The sequence below is a fragment of the Nycticebus coucang genome, chromosome 18 (genome assembly GCF_027406575.1).
Source record: "Nycticebus coucang isolate mNycCou1 chromosome 18, mNycCou1.pri, whole genome shotgun sequence".
Taxonomy (NCBI): domain Eukaryota; kingdom Metazoa; phylum Chordata; class Mammalia; order Primates; family Lorisidae; genus Nycticebus; species Nycticebus coucang.
Genome location: NC_069797.1, coordinates 65,149,062 through 65,161,700, shown reverse-complemented (window position 1 = coordinate 65,161,700; position 12,639 = coordinate 65,149,062). Strand labels below are relative to the sequence as shown.

Below are 12,639 nucleotides of genomic sequence, written 5' to 3'. Positions count from 1 at the left end.
GCTTAAGCGATTCTCTTGCCTCAGCCTCCCAAGTAGTCTGGGACCACAGGCACCCACCACAATGCCCGTCTATTTTTTTTTTTGTTGTAGTTGTCATTGTTGTTTTAGCTGGCCTGGGCCAGGTTCAAACCCGCCAGCCTCAGTGTATGTGGCCGACGCCCTACCCACTGAGCTGTGGGCACCGCCTTACAGTCTGTTTTATTAGAGAATCCCTGATGTCCATATTTTTAGCTCTTTTCTCTACAGCTGGTTAGATGGCCCACAGAGGCCTTTTCTGGTCTTCCTTGGAGCATGAAAATCTAGCTGATGGTATTCTGGTAGCTGGGTGGTGAAAGCGGGCTGCAGGTAGTATGCATTCAGTATTTATTGTGTCTATGTTTTTTTGTTTGTTTTTTTGTTTTAGGGATAGTCTCAAGCTGTTGCCAACTCTTGGGCTCAAGCCATCCTCTTGCCTCAGTTTTTCTTTTTTCTTCTTTATTTTTTGAGACAGAGTCTCACTTTGTCGCCTTCGGTAGAGTGCTGTGTTGTCACAGCTCACAGCAACCTCCAGCTCTTGGGCATAGGCGATGTCACAGCTCACAGCAACTTCCAGCTCTTGGGCATAGGCGATTCTCTTACCTCAGCCTCCTGACTACCTGGGACTACAGGCGCCTGCCACAATGCCTGGCTATTTTTTTTCTTGCATTTTGGCCGGGGCCAGGTTTGAACCCGCTGCCCTTGGTATATGGGGCCAGTGCCCTACTCACTAAGCCACAGGCGCCGCCCAGCTGGGTTTTATTATATCTGTACTGGATACTTCTGAGATCTTTTAAAATTTGAAATAAAGGAATTTTTAGAAAATATGAAATCAAGTGGCATTTCAGAAAAATTCTACTTCCTGATATATCAGTATGTAAAACAACACTGTGCTACTTTGTAGTTAAATAAATGCAAACATTTGCAATTACTTGACTCAAAGGACTTTTTAAGCACCTGTGGGAGAGTTTTTTTCCTTTCCCCTGCCCCTTCCTCTTTCCTTTTTTTTTGAGACAGGTTCTCACTCTGTTCCTTGTCAGAGTGCAGTGTTGTCCTCATAGCTTGCCTCAGCCTCCTAGTAGCTGGGACTACAGGTGCATGCTTGGAAAATTTTTGTCTTTTTTTTTCTTTTGTAGAAGACAGAGGTCTCCTGTGTTGTGTAGGCTGACTTGAACTTCTGGTGTCAAGTAGCCCTTCCACCTCAGCCTCCCAAAGTACTAGGATTACAAGCATGGCCAGCATGTCTCACTGTGAATTTTTGATGCATTATTGATCAAGTCAAATATTCTACTTTTCTAAGTTGAATAGTAAAATTTGTTATGTTGAGAAATAAACTATTCATTTAAATGTATTTGCTTTAAAAGTGCTAGTTGTCCCTTAAATCGTCTTTTTTGATGCATAATACAAAGTACAGAGAATTTAATGATGACTTCAGGCAAATAGGATTTATTTTTTATGCTGTGATATTTTGAGTATTTTCTGTTTAAAACCAAATGGGAAACTTAGTGATAATTAAGTGTTCTGTGTCAACTATTTTAGTAAATTTAAAAGATTTTGTATCTTTAATGAAAATGAGATTAAAATAATTTTAATTTGTCCCCTTGTGGTAGATTATATGTAGAGTTTGGTGAAAGTTTTAAAGCCGTGTAATATTTTCTGGCAGTTTATAGTATGTAGAGGTTCAGTATATGCTTTCCCTGGAAGTAAAACCTTAAAATGATGAGTCTCAGTGTCCTCATTGTCCAAAGGTGGGAGGAAGGCCTGCCCAAAACAAAGTCTGTGTCAGCAGTTTTTCAATTATAATTTAACAGTTTATAGAAATTAACTTTTCCTATTTATTTTCTTTGTTTAATAAGTGCTTAAAATATTGTATAGGTTAGTGAAGTGTATAACATGCATAGTCACGTATACATGAATTTATAGACTACCTGAGGACTGCAGATAGACACTCAGCAAACAACTGAGAGGTCAGTTTTAATTCATTAAGTTAAGCAGGTTAATCCTTCTTAAATATTGCCTTTATCCTGTCCTTTGCTCTGAAATTAGACTTTTAGTAAAATAGAAATCGCCAGATTAGATTAGCACCTCTCCATCACTCCATGAATAAAATTACCTTGAAAGAAGAATTAAAAAAAAAAATTTTTTTTTTTTTTTAAGAGATAGAGTGTCACTTTTGTTGCCCTCAGTAGAGTGCTGTGGTGTCACAGCTCACAGCAACCTCCAGCTCTTGGGCTTAGGCGATTCTCTTGCCTCAGCCTCCCAAGTAGCTGGGACTACAGGTGCCCACCACAATGCCTGGCTATTTTTTTTTTGTTGTTGTTGCAGTTATATGGGGCTGGCGCCCTGCCCACTGAGCTACAGGTGCTGCCCCCCATTTTTTTTTTAATTGAAACAGGGCCCATTCTGTTATCTAGACCAGGTGCAAAAGTGTCATCAAAGCTCACTATAGCCCCAAATTCTTGGGTTCAAGCCTTAGCTTTTTGATTAGCTGGGACTATAGGTACATACCACTACACTTTGCTAAATTAAAAAAAAAATTATTTGTAGGGCCAGGCAAGGTGGCTCATGTCTATAATCCTAGCACTCTAGGAGGCCAAGGCAGGTAGATTGCCTGAGCTCACAGGTTCAAGACCAGCCTGAGCAAGAGCAAGACCTCATCTCTTAAAAATAACTGGGCTTTGGGGTGGGCGCCTTTAGTCCCAGCTATTCGGGAGGCTGAGACAAGAGAATCGCTTGAGCCCAAGAGTTTGAGGTTGCGGTGAGCTATGATGCCATGGTACTCTACCAAGTATGACAAGTGAGACTTTATCTCAAAAAAAAAAAAAAAAAATTTTTATTTTATTTTATTTTTTTTTTAAAAATTATGTTACCCAGGGTGGTCGTGAGCTCCTGGCCTCAAGTGATCCTCTGCCTCAACCTCCCTAAGTGCTGGGAATATAGGCATAAGCCATTACGCCTGGCTAAACAGCATTTAAAAACTGTGGCCAGTGCCTGTGGCTCAGTGGGTAGAGCGCTGGCCCCACTGAGTGGGTGGTGGTTTCAAACCTGGCCCTGGCCAAACTGCAGCAAAAAATAGCCAGGCATTGTGGTAGGCGCCTGTGATCCCAGCTACTCGGGAGGCTGAGGCAAGAGAATTGCCTAAGCCCAGGAGTTGGAGGTTGCTGTGAGGTGTGATGCCACGGCACTCTACCAAGGGCGACAGTGAGACTGTCTTTAAAAAAAAAAAAAACAAAACTCTGTTCATCAGCTGGGCTCTGTGGCTCACACCTTTAATCCTAGCACTCTGGGAGGCCGAGTTGAGTGGATTGTCTTGCCTGAGCTCACAGGTTGGAGACCAACCTGAGCAAGAGCAAGACTCTGTCTCTAAAAATAGCCGGCATTATGCCGGGGCTACGGGAGGCTGTAGTCCCACTACCTGGAAGGCTGAGGCAAGAGAATCACTTGAGCCCAAGAGTTTGAGGTTGCTGTGAGTTTTGATGCCATGGCACTCTACTGAGAGCAACAAACTGAGACTCTGTCTTATACTCAGATTTTTGGCTTTGCAGGTTTTCTTTTTTTTTTTTTTTTTTTTTTTTTGGCCGAGGCTGGGTTTGAACCCGCCACCTCTGGCATATGGGGTTGGTGCCCTACCCCCCTTGAGCCACAGGTGCCGCCCGAGACTCTGTCTTAAAAAACAAACAAACAAACTCCCTATTTTTTAATTTTTCAGATTAGTTAAATTATACTTTTAAACCTATACAACTTTCTATCCCTGCCTCCACATTGTAGCTGTAAGCTACCTATAATTTACTGACTTTAGTTGCCATTAGACCTGTGTCTGAATTCCTTCTGTCTACATCCAGTTCTGAATACCCAGCAGCTTCCTGGACATGTCCACATAGTGGACACCTCAAACATAACATATCTGAGACTGAAGTCATCATTTCCCCTGTTACCTACTCTTTCCTGTGTTCTCATCTTGGTAAGTGGGATTACTTTCCCAGTAGCTGCTCAAGGTAGATAGAAACTTGGGGATAAACTTTTTTTTTTTTTTTTAGAGACAGAGTCTCATTTTATTGCCCTTGGTAGATTGTGGTGGCGTCACAGCTCACAGCAACCTCCAACTCCTGGGCTTAAGAGAATTGAAAAAGGCTTAGATGATTCTCTTGCCTCAGCCTCCCAAGTAACTGGGATTACAGGCGTCCACTACAACTCCCGGCTATTGAGCCACACACGCCATCAGGGATAAACTTTTGTCCTTTATTGTTTGCTATTCATTCATTCGTTTGAGTCACAGTCTCTTACTCTGTTGCCCTGGGTAGAGTGCTATGGTGTCACAGCTCACAGAACCTCAAACTCTTTGATTAAAGTGCCAAAGCCTCCTGAGTAGTTGGGATTATAGCCTTCTGTCACAATGCCCAGCTAGTTTTTCTACTTTTTAGTAGAGATGGGGGTCTCACTTTTGCTCAGGATGGTCTTGAACTCCTGAGTTTGAGCAGTTCACCTGCCTCAGACTCTGAGAGTGCTCGATTATAGGCATGAGCCACCACGCCCAGCCTGTTATACCTTTAAAATACCTTTTAAATATTGAATCATTTTCTCTCCATTCTTACTTTTCCTACCTTAATACAAACCATTATCTTTTCTTTCTTTTTTTTTTTTTTTTGTAGAGACAGAGTCTCACTTTATTGCCCTCAGTAGAGTGCCACGGCGTCACACAGCTCACAGCAATCTCCAGCTCTTGGGCTTACATGATTCTCTTGCCTCAGCCTCCCGAGTAGTTGGGACTACAGGCACCCGCCACAACGCCCGGCTATTTTTTTGTTGCAGTTCGGCCGGGGCTGGGTTTGAACCCGCCACCCTCGGCATATGGGGCCAGCGCCCTACTCACTGAGCCACAGGCGCTGCCCCCATTATCTTTTCAATTAGACTAGTTTAGTGTCTTCAAAACTTGTCTATATGTAACCTCCCTGCCTCCAACCCTCCAATTCTGTTCTTTATTCCATAGCTGTATGTTTGTTTTTTTTTTTTTTTTGTAGAGACAGAGTCTCACTTTACTGCCCTCGGTAGAGTGCCATGGCGTCACACGGCTCACAGCAACCTCCAGCTTTTGGGCTTAGGCAATTCTCTTGCCTCAGCCTCCTGAGCAGCTGGGACTACAGGTGCCTGCCACAACGCCCGGCTATTTTTTTTTGTTGCAGTTTGGCCGGGGCTGGGTTTGAACCCACCACCCTCGGTATATGGGGCCGGCTCCCTACTCACTGAGCCACAGGCGCTGCCCGCTGCATGGTTTTTAAAACAGTTTTGATCAAATCTCCTTTCCGTCAAGTTGAAAAACCTTCTATTTTCTTTTTTTGTAGAAACAGAGTCCCACTTTATCATCCTTGGTAGAGTGCCGTGGCATCACGTAGCTCACAGCAACCTCCAACTCCTGGACTTAGGCGATTCTTTTGCCTCAGCCTCCCGAGTAGCTGGGACTACAGGTACCCACCACAATGCCCAGCTATGTTTTTGTTGCAGTTTGGCCGGGGCCGGGTTTGAACCCTCCACCCTCCACCACTGACTCACAGGCGCCGCCCAAAACCTTCTATTTTCATTTTTAAATTATTATTTTTTTCCACACATGGAGTCCTCGCTTCCCTGACTCAGAAACCTTCTACTTATATCTGTTTGCTCTTAACAGAAAATTCAAACTCTTTAGCACAGTTCCCTAAGTTTGTAAGTTTAATTCTCTTGCTTCTCACCACCTAAAACAAAATAAGCAAACTAAAACATCTAAAAGTCTCTTGACTAACTCATTCTTCCAAGTCTCAGCCTATTCATGCCATTTCCTAGGGCTTTCTTTCCCTGCACCCTTTCCCCTCTTGCATCTTGAAATGCTTCTGCTTTTTATTTTTTTATTTTCATTTTATTATCATTATTTTTTTTTGTAGAGACAGAGTCTTACTTTATCGCCCTCGGTAGAGTGCTGTGGTGTCACACAGCTCACAGCAACCTCCAACTCCTGGGCTTAGGTGATTCTCCTGCTTCAGCCTCCCGAGCAGCTGGGACCACAGGTGCCCGCCACAACGCCTGGCTATTTTTTTGTTGCAGTTTGGCCAGGGCTGGGTTCAAACCTGCCACCCTCAGTATATGGGGCTGGTGCCCTACCCACAGGTGCCACCCTATTTTTTAATTTTTTTAATGGCTTAATAATATTCCATAGTATACCTATACCACTGTTTAGCATTGAATATTTTATAATTTTTTTTTTTTTTAGAGACAGAGTCTCACTATGTCACCCTCAGTAGAGTGCTGTAATGTCACAGCTCACAGCAACCTCAAACTTCTGGGCTTAAGGGATTGTCTTGCCTCAATCTCCAAAGTAACTGGGAGGCACCCACCATAACACTTGGCTATTTTTTGGTTGCAGTTGTCATTGTTTTTAGCAGGCCCCAGCCAGCTTCTAACCCGCTAGCCTCGGTGTATGTGGCCGGTGCCCTAACCACTGAATACAGGCACCAAGCCAACTTCTAGTTTTTAAAACACCCATCCTACATATAACCATTTGTTTTGAGATAGATACCACATATTTAATAAGGTGAGGACAATAATAGTAACTTAGGTCATTAAATATGAGATGTCTAAGGGTGGCGCCTGTGGCTCAAAGGGGTAGGGCGCCGGCCCCATGTGCCGAAGGTGGCAGGTTCAAGCCCAGCCCCAGCCAAAAACCGTAAATATGAAATGTCTGATTTTGAACCACAAGGTTAGTTTAGTATATCTCAAACAAGAAGCAGTACAATTAACCAAAGTATGCACTTAAACTATTAACCCAGTTTTACCATCTTAATAGTAGCTTATGGACGCCAACAGCAAGGAAGCGTGGAGAGTGAGTGGTAATGAAATTGCAAAAGGACTTTTTCACAGCTTATTGAGAATTGAATGATGTATTTATTTATCTATCTATTTATTTAGTTTTTGAGACAGAGTCTCACTTTGTTGCTCTGGGTAGAGTGTCATGGCATCATAGCTCACAGCAAACTCAAACTCTTGGGCTCAAGTGATTGTCTTGCCTCAGCCTTCTGAGCCTCCTCTTGCCTGCACTTTCCAAGTATCTGGGACTACAGGTACCTGCCACAATATCCAGTGATTTTTGTTTGTTTCAGAAGCAGGGTCTTGCTGTTGCTCAGACTGATCTCAAACTCCTGACCTCAGGTGACCCCACCCCCACCTTGGCTAGGTTTACAGGTGTGAGTCACCATGCTCAGCCCTCATTTTTAAGATTAAAATCACCAAAACGAAATTTCTCAAGCGAGTGACGTAGTGTTCATTCATTAGCCACATCCCTCCCAACAAAGTGGCTAATGAATCCCAGCACTCTGGTAGGGCGCTGGCCTCATATACTGAGGGGGGCGGGTTCAAACCCGGTTCTGGCCAAACTGCAACAAAAAATAGTTGGGTATTGTGGCAGGCGCCTGTGGTCCCAGCTACTGGGGGGAGGCTGAGACAAGAAAATCGCCTAAGCCCAAGAGCTGGAGGTTGCTGTGAGCTGTGACACCAAGGCACTCTACCGAGGACAACAAAGTGAGACTGTGTCTCTAAAAAAAAAAAAAAAAACTGAAAGATAATCACAAGCCAAAATGTGTGTTTGAAAGAATGAGGATTTACCTTCACAATAAAGTAAAACATAAAATGTCCATGCGAAATGTCAAGATAACAACTGTCAAACTTAGTACCGAAGGAAATTAGACATTTCATACTTAATAACCTAATATATCACATCCATTTAGTGCTGGCATTATTGTAAGCACTGTATATATTTTCACTAATTGAATCTAACAGCATCTTGCTGTAAATTTTTTTTTTTTTTTGGTAGCGACAGAGGCTCACTTTATCGCCCCCTGTAAGGTGCTGTGGCGTCACAGCTCACCACAACCTCCAACTCCTGGGCTTCGGCGATTCTCTTGCCTCAGCCTCCTGAGTAACTGGTACTATAGGCACCCACCACAATGCCCGGCTATTTTTTTTGTTGCAGTTTGGCCAGGGCCAGGTTTGAACCCCCCACCCTCAGTATATGGGGCCGGCGCCCTACCCTCTGAGCCGCAGGTGCTGCCCCCTTGCTGTACGTTTTATCACCCATTTTTCAGATGGGGAAGTTGAAACATAGGTTAAGTAATTTATCCAGGATGAAACAGCTAGTAAGTTGGGGCATCAGGATCCAAACCCAGGTATCTAGCTCCAGAATGTGTGCTCCCACCCACTGCTTGGGGTGCTTGATCTTGCTGTTGTCTTTGATTGCTGAATTGCTAGTTGTGCTGTAGTTTCCTTGGGCTGTTGTGTCAAAGTACCACAAAACTAAGTGTCTTAAAATAGAAATTTAGTCTCTTAATAGTTCTGGAAACTTGAAGTCTGAACTCAAGGTGTCCTCAGGGCCATCCTCCCTCTGCAGGGTCTAGGAAAGAATCCTTTCTTGCCTTTTCCAGCTTCTAATGCCCCAAATATTCCCTGGTTTATTGGCAACATAGATCAAATCTGCTTACCTCTGCCCCTCGGAGACCAATCTAGCCTTTTTCTATCAAGTGCCTGAAAATTCTTCCAGCCTCTTCTCATTACTTAGTTCCAACGACATTTTTAGGTGTATGTTACAGCAGCCTTCCACTTCTTGGTACCAACAGTTGAGAGTTTCCTAATACTGCCATTACAAAGTACTATACATTGTCTGAGTGGTGGCTCACACCTGGTAATCTTAGCACTTTGGGAGGCCAAGGCAGGGAGCAGGCTGGAGCAGGCCGGGGCAGGCAGGGGTGGAGGGGTATCACCTGAGCTCAGGAGTTCAAGACCAGCCTTAGCAAAAGGGAGACTCCATCTCTTAAAAACAAACAAAAAAAACACTGGATGTTGTGGTGGGTGCCTGTAGCCCAAGCTATTTGGGAGGATGAAGCAAGAGGAGGAATCCTTTGAGCCCAGGAATTTGAGGTTGCTATGAGCTATGACACCACGGCACTACCCAGGGCTAGAGAAGGATTCATTGTTTCAAAAATAAATAAATAAATAAATAAAATAGAATGAGAAAAAAAGAAAACAAAGTACCACAAACTGAGTGTCTTAAAATAATAAAAACTTACTGTCTCTTAGTCCTGGGGGCCAGAAATCTAAATCACTAATCAGCAGGGTTGGTTCTTTTTGCAGGCTGTCAAGGAGAATCTGTCCCATGCCGTTTTTTGTCTTTTTTGGCTTGTAGAGAGACATACGACTCTAGTCTCTGCCTCCATCTTCACACTACCTTATTTCTTATGCATCACTGTGTGTCCTATCCTCTTATAAGGATATCAGTCAATAGGGCCTAGTGTGGCAGCTCAGCTCTGTAATCCCAGCACTTTGAGAAGCCAGGAGTTTGAGGCCACTCTGGGCAACATAGTAAGACCCTATAGTGCATGCCAGTAGTTCCAGCTACTTGGAAGGCAGAGGAGGAGGATAGCTTGAGCCTTAGAAGTTTGAGGCTGTAGTCAGCTGCGACCTCGGTGCTGCACTCCAGCCTGGGTGACAGAGTAAGACATCATCTCAAAAAAAAAAAAAAAAAAAGATGGCCAGTTACTGGATTTTAGAGATAACCTTACTCCAGAATGATTTTATCTCTAAATTTATAAGTAGTTATATTTGTAAAACCCAGTTTCCAAATAAGGCCATACTGTGAAGTTTCAGGTAAATCTGAATTTTGGGGGACACTTTGCTCTTTTCTCTTAATTTGTATGTATTTGTATATAAATGAAACTTGAAACACTGTTAGTCATTAACCTTCTGTTTGTCTAGCCTGGGTAAAAGCCAAAGAAGCTTTAAAATGTAGACATATAGAGTGGTACCTGTGGCTCAGGGAGTAGGGGGCCAGCCCCATATATCCAGGGTGGCTAGTTTGAATCTGGCCCCTGCCAAACTACAACAACAACAAAAAAAAAAAATAAACATTTTTAAAAATGTAGACATACATATGTTTGCTTTTAATTACACTTTGGGCAAATCTTTCCTTTCCAAACTGTCTTCTTCCTGCCACCCTTGTGAGTGCCTTGAGAAGGTGTGCTAATTAGTATCATTAGGAAAGCCTGACCAGTTTGGGTGAACCTAAGGTAGGCTTTGTAGAAACAGAGCTTCTGTGCAAACTCCAGAACCAAACATAAATACAAATCAATGTATTGATACAGGAAAGCTATTGTCACTTCTATTAAGACAAACAATTTTGATTGTATAAGCCAGCAGTTCTCAACATGTGGGTCACAACCCCTTTGGGGGTCAACAACCCTTTCACAGGGTTTGCCTAAGACCATCCTGCATATTAGATATTTATATTCCGATACATAACAGTGGCAAAATTACAGTTATGGGGGGAGGTTAGGGTGGAGGGAGGGTAATGGGTGGGGCCACACCTATGATGCATCTTAGAATGGGTACAGGCGAAACTTACTAAATGCAGAATACAAATGCCTACATACAGTAACTAAGAAAATGCCATGAAGGCTACGTTGAACAGTTTGATGAGAATATTTCAGATTGTATATGAAACCCGCACATTGTACCCCTTGATTGCACTAAGTACACAGCTATGATTTAACAATAAAAATAAATAAATTTAAAAAAATTACAGTTATGAAGTAGCAACGAAAATAATTTTATGGTTGGGGGTCACCACAACATGAGGAACTGTATTAAAGGGTTGCGGCATTAGGAAAGTTGAGAACCACTGGTATAAACTATGTAAGTAAGCCCAAGCGCTTATTTAAAAAACAACTTTCAGTCTGGACTTGGTGGCTCCTAACACTTTGGGAGGCCAAAGCAGGTTTGCCTGAGCTCAGGAATTTGCGACCAGGTTGAGCAAGAGTGAGACCTCATCTCTAAAAAAATAGCCAGGCGTTGTGGCAGGTGCCTGTAGTCCCGCCTACTCAGGAGGCTGAGTAAAGGGGATCACTTGAGCCTGAGAGTTTGAGGATGCTTTGATCTATGAAGCCATGGCACTCTGCCAAGGGCTACAGAGTGAGACTCTGTCTCAAAAAAAAAAAAAAACAACCTTTTCTTTGAAAGCAATGTTCACCTTTTTGCTACTTCCTGCTGATAACAAATTCATTCTTCTACAACTTCAAGAAGAAAAATACTGAACTTTACCCTTAGAGTGGAAAACAATGTAACCTAAAAATTTGAAGGAAAAAAACCCATTACCTATTAAATGTAAGAAAAAAGAAGAAGAGAAGTGTGAATACTGTATTATATTAGTGTGAATACTGTATTAGTTGATATTTTTCAGATTTTGGAATATTTGTGTTAAACTTACCAGTTGGGTATTCCTAATCCAAAATATCTGAACTCCAGTGATCATTTTCTTTTTTCTTTTTTTTTTTTTTTTGTAGAGGCAGAGTCTCACTTTATTGCCCTCAGTAGAGTACGTGGTGTCACACAGCTCACAGCAACCTCCAACTCCTGGGCTTAGGTGATTCTCTTGCCTCAGCCTCCCGAGTAGCTGGGACTACAGGCATCCGCCACAATACCCGGCTATTTTTTGTTGCAGTTTGGCCGGGGCTGGGCTTGAACCCATGACCCTCGGCATATGGGGCTAGCGCCCTACCCACTGAGCAACAGGCGCCACTTCAGTGATCATTTTCTTTGAGCATCATGTTGGTGCTCAAACATTTCAGATCTTGGAGCACTTTGGATTTCAGATGGTCAGATTAGGGATACAACCTGTATCTGTAGCTATGATTTAATATATCTTTTCTTTTTTTAGAATTACTGAATGATTGATTCTTGGATTTCTGCTAAATTTTTATTTACTGTTAATACTTTAGTAATAATATTCAGTATCAATTGTTAATGATGTACCCAGGCACTATGATAGATGCTTTATCATAAATCCTTTTTTTTAAAGATATTTTTATTTGACAGCTTTTTCTTTTTTGCAGTTTCAAAAGTGGCCCTGAGGCAGGTACTGCTATATCCCCGTTTTATAAGTGAGATAAAATAAGATGGCCCAGAGACTCAGCATGTCTTGCTCATATCTGCTTATCTCATAAGTAACCGAGCCCATTTTGAGCCAGATCTTTCCTAATGCCCAATGTCTCAGTTCCATCAGTTTGCCATTGATTAAATAAGAAAATCATACTCACTCTCGTGGGGTACCTTACATGTACTCCTGAGTTCCTTTTGAGTGGGAGAAGAAATACCATTACATATATTCCCCTAAGTCTTGTCCTAGATATTAACTTGGCATGGTTTTTAAAGTTCGTGACCACCTCTGTTGGTGTCTTCAACCCCATTAGAAGAGAATGGAACTTTAGGACAGTTTTAGGCAGGAAAGGAAACTATTCTTCTTTACTCCAGTTTGAGTTTTGATTGTCCATAAGAAAGGAAAAGGGATAAGACATTATTGCTCAGTTGAGATGACTCCTCCAAGGACCAGAACAGAGCAAAGCATTTATACCATTTTTTTTTGGACAGAGTCTCACTATGTTGCCCTTGGCAGAGTGCCTAGGTGCCACAGCTCACAGCAACCTCAAACTCTGGACTTAAGCAATTCTCTTGTCTCAGCCTCCCAAGTAGCTGGGACTACAGATGCCTACCACAACGCCTGGCTACTTTTTTTTTGTTGCTGCAGTTGTCATTGTTGTTTAGCTGGCCCGGGCCAGA

The 12,639-nt window shown here is 42.6% G+C and overlaps 1 protein-coding gene across 6 annotated transcripts in view; it reads left to right on the top strand.

Moving 5' to 3' along the window:
• The window catches only part of BPTF (bromodomain PHD finger transcription factor), a 147,588-nt gene that overhangs the window by 22,469 nt on the left and 112,480 nt on the right, over positions 1 to 12,639 (top strand). The gene's annotated exons all lie outside the window — the stretch shown is intronic.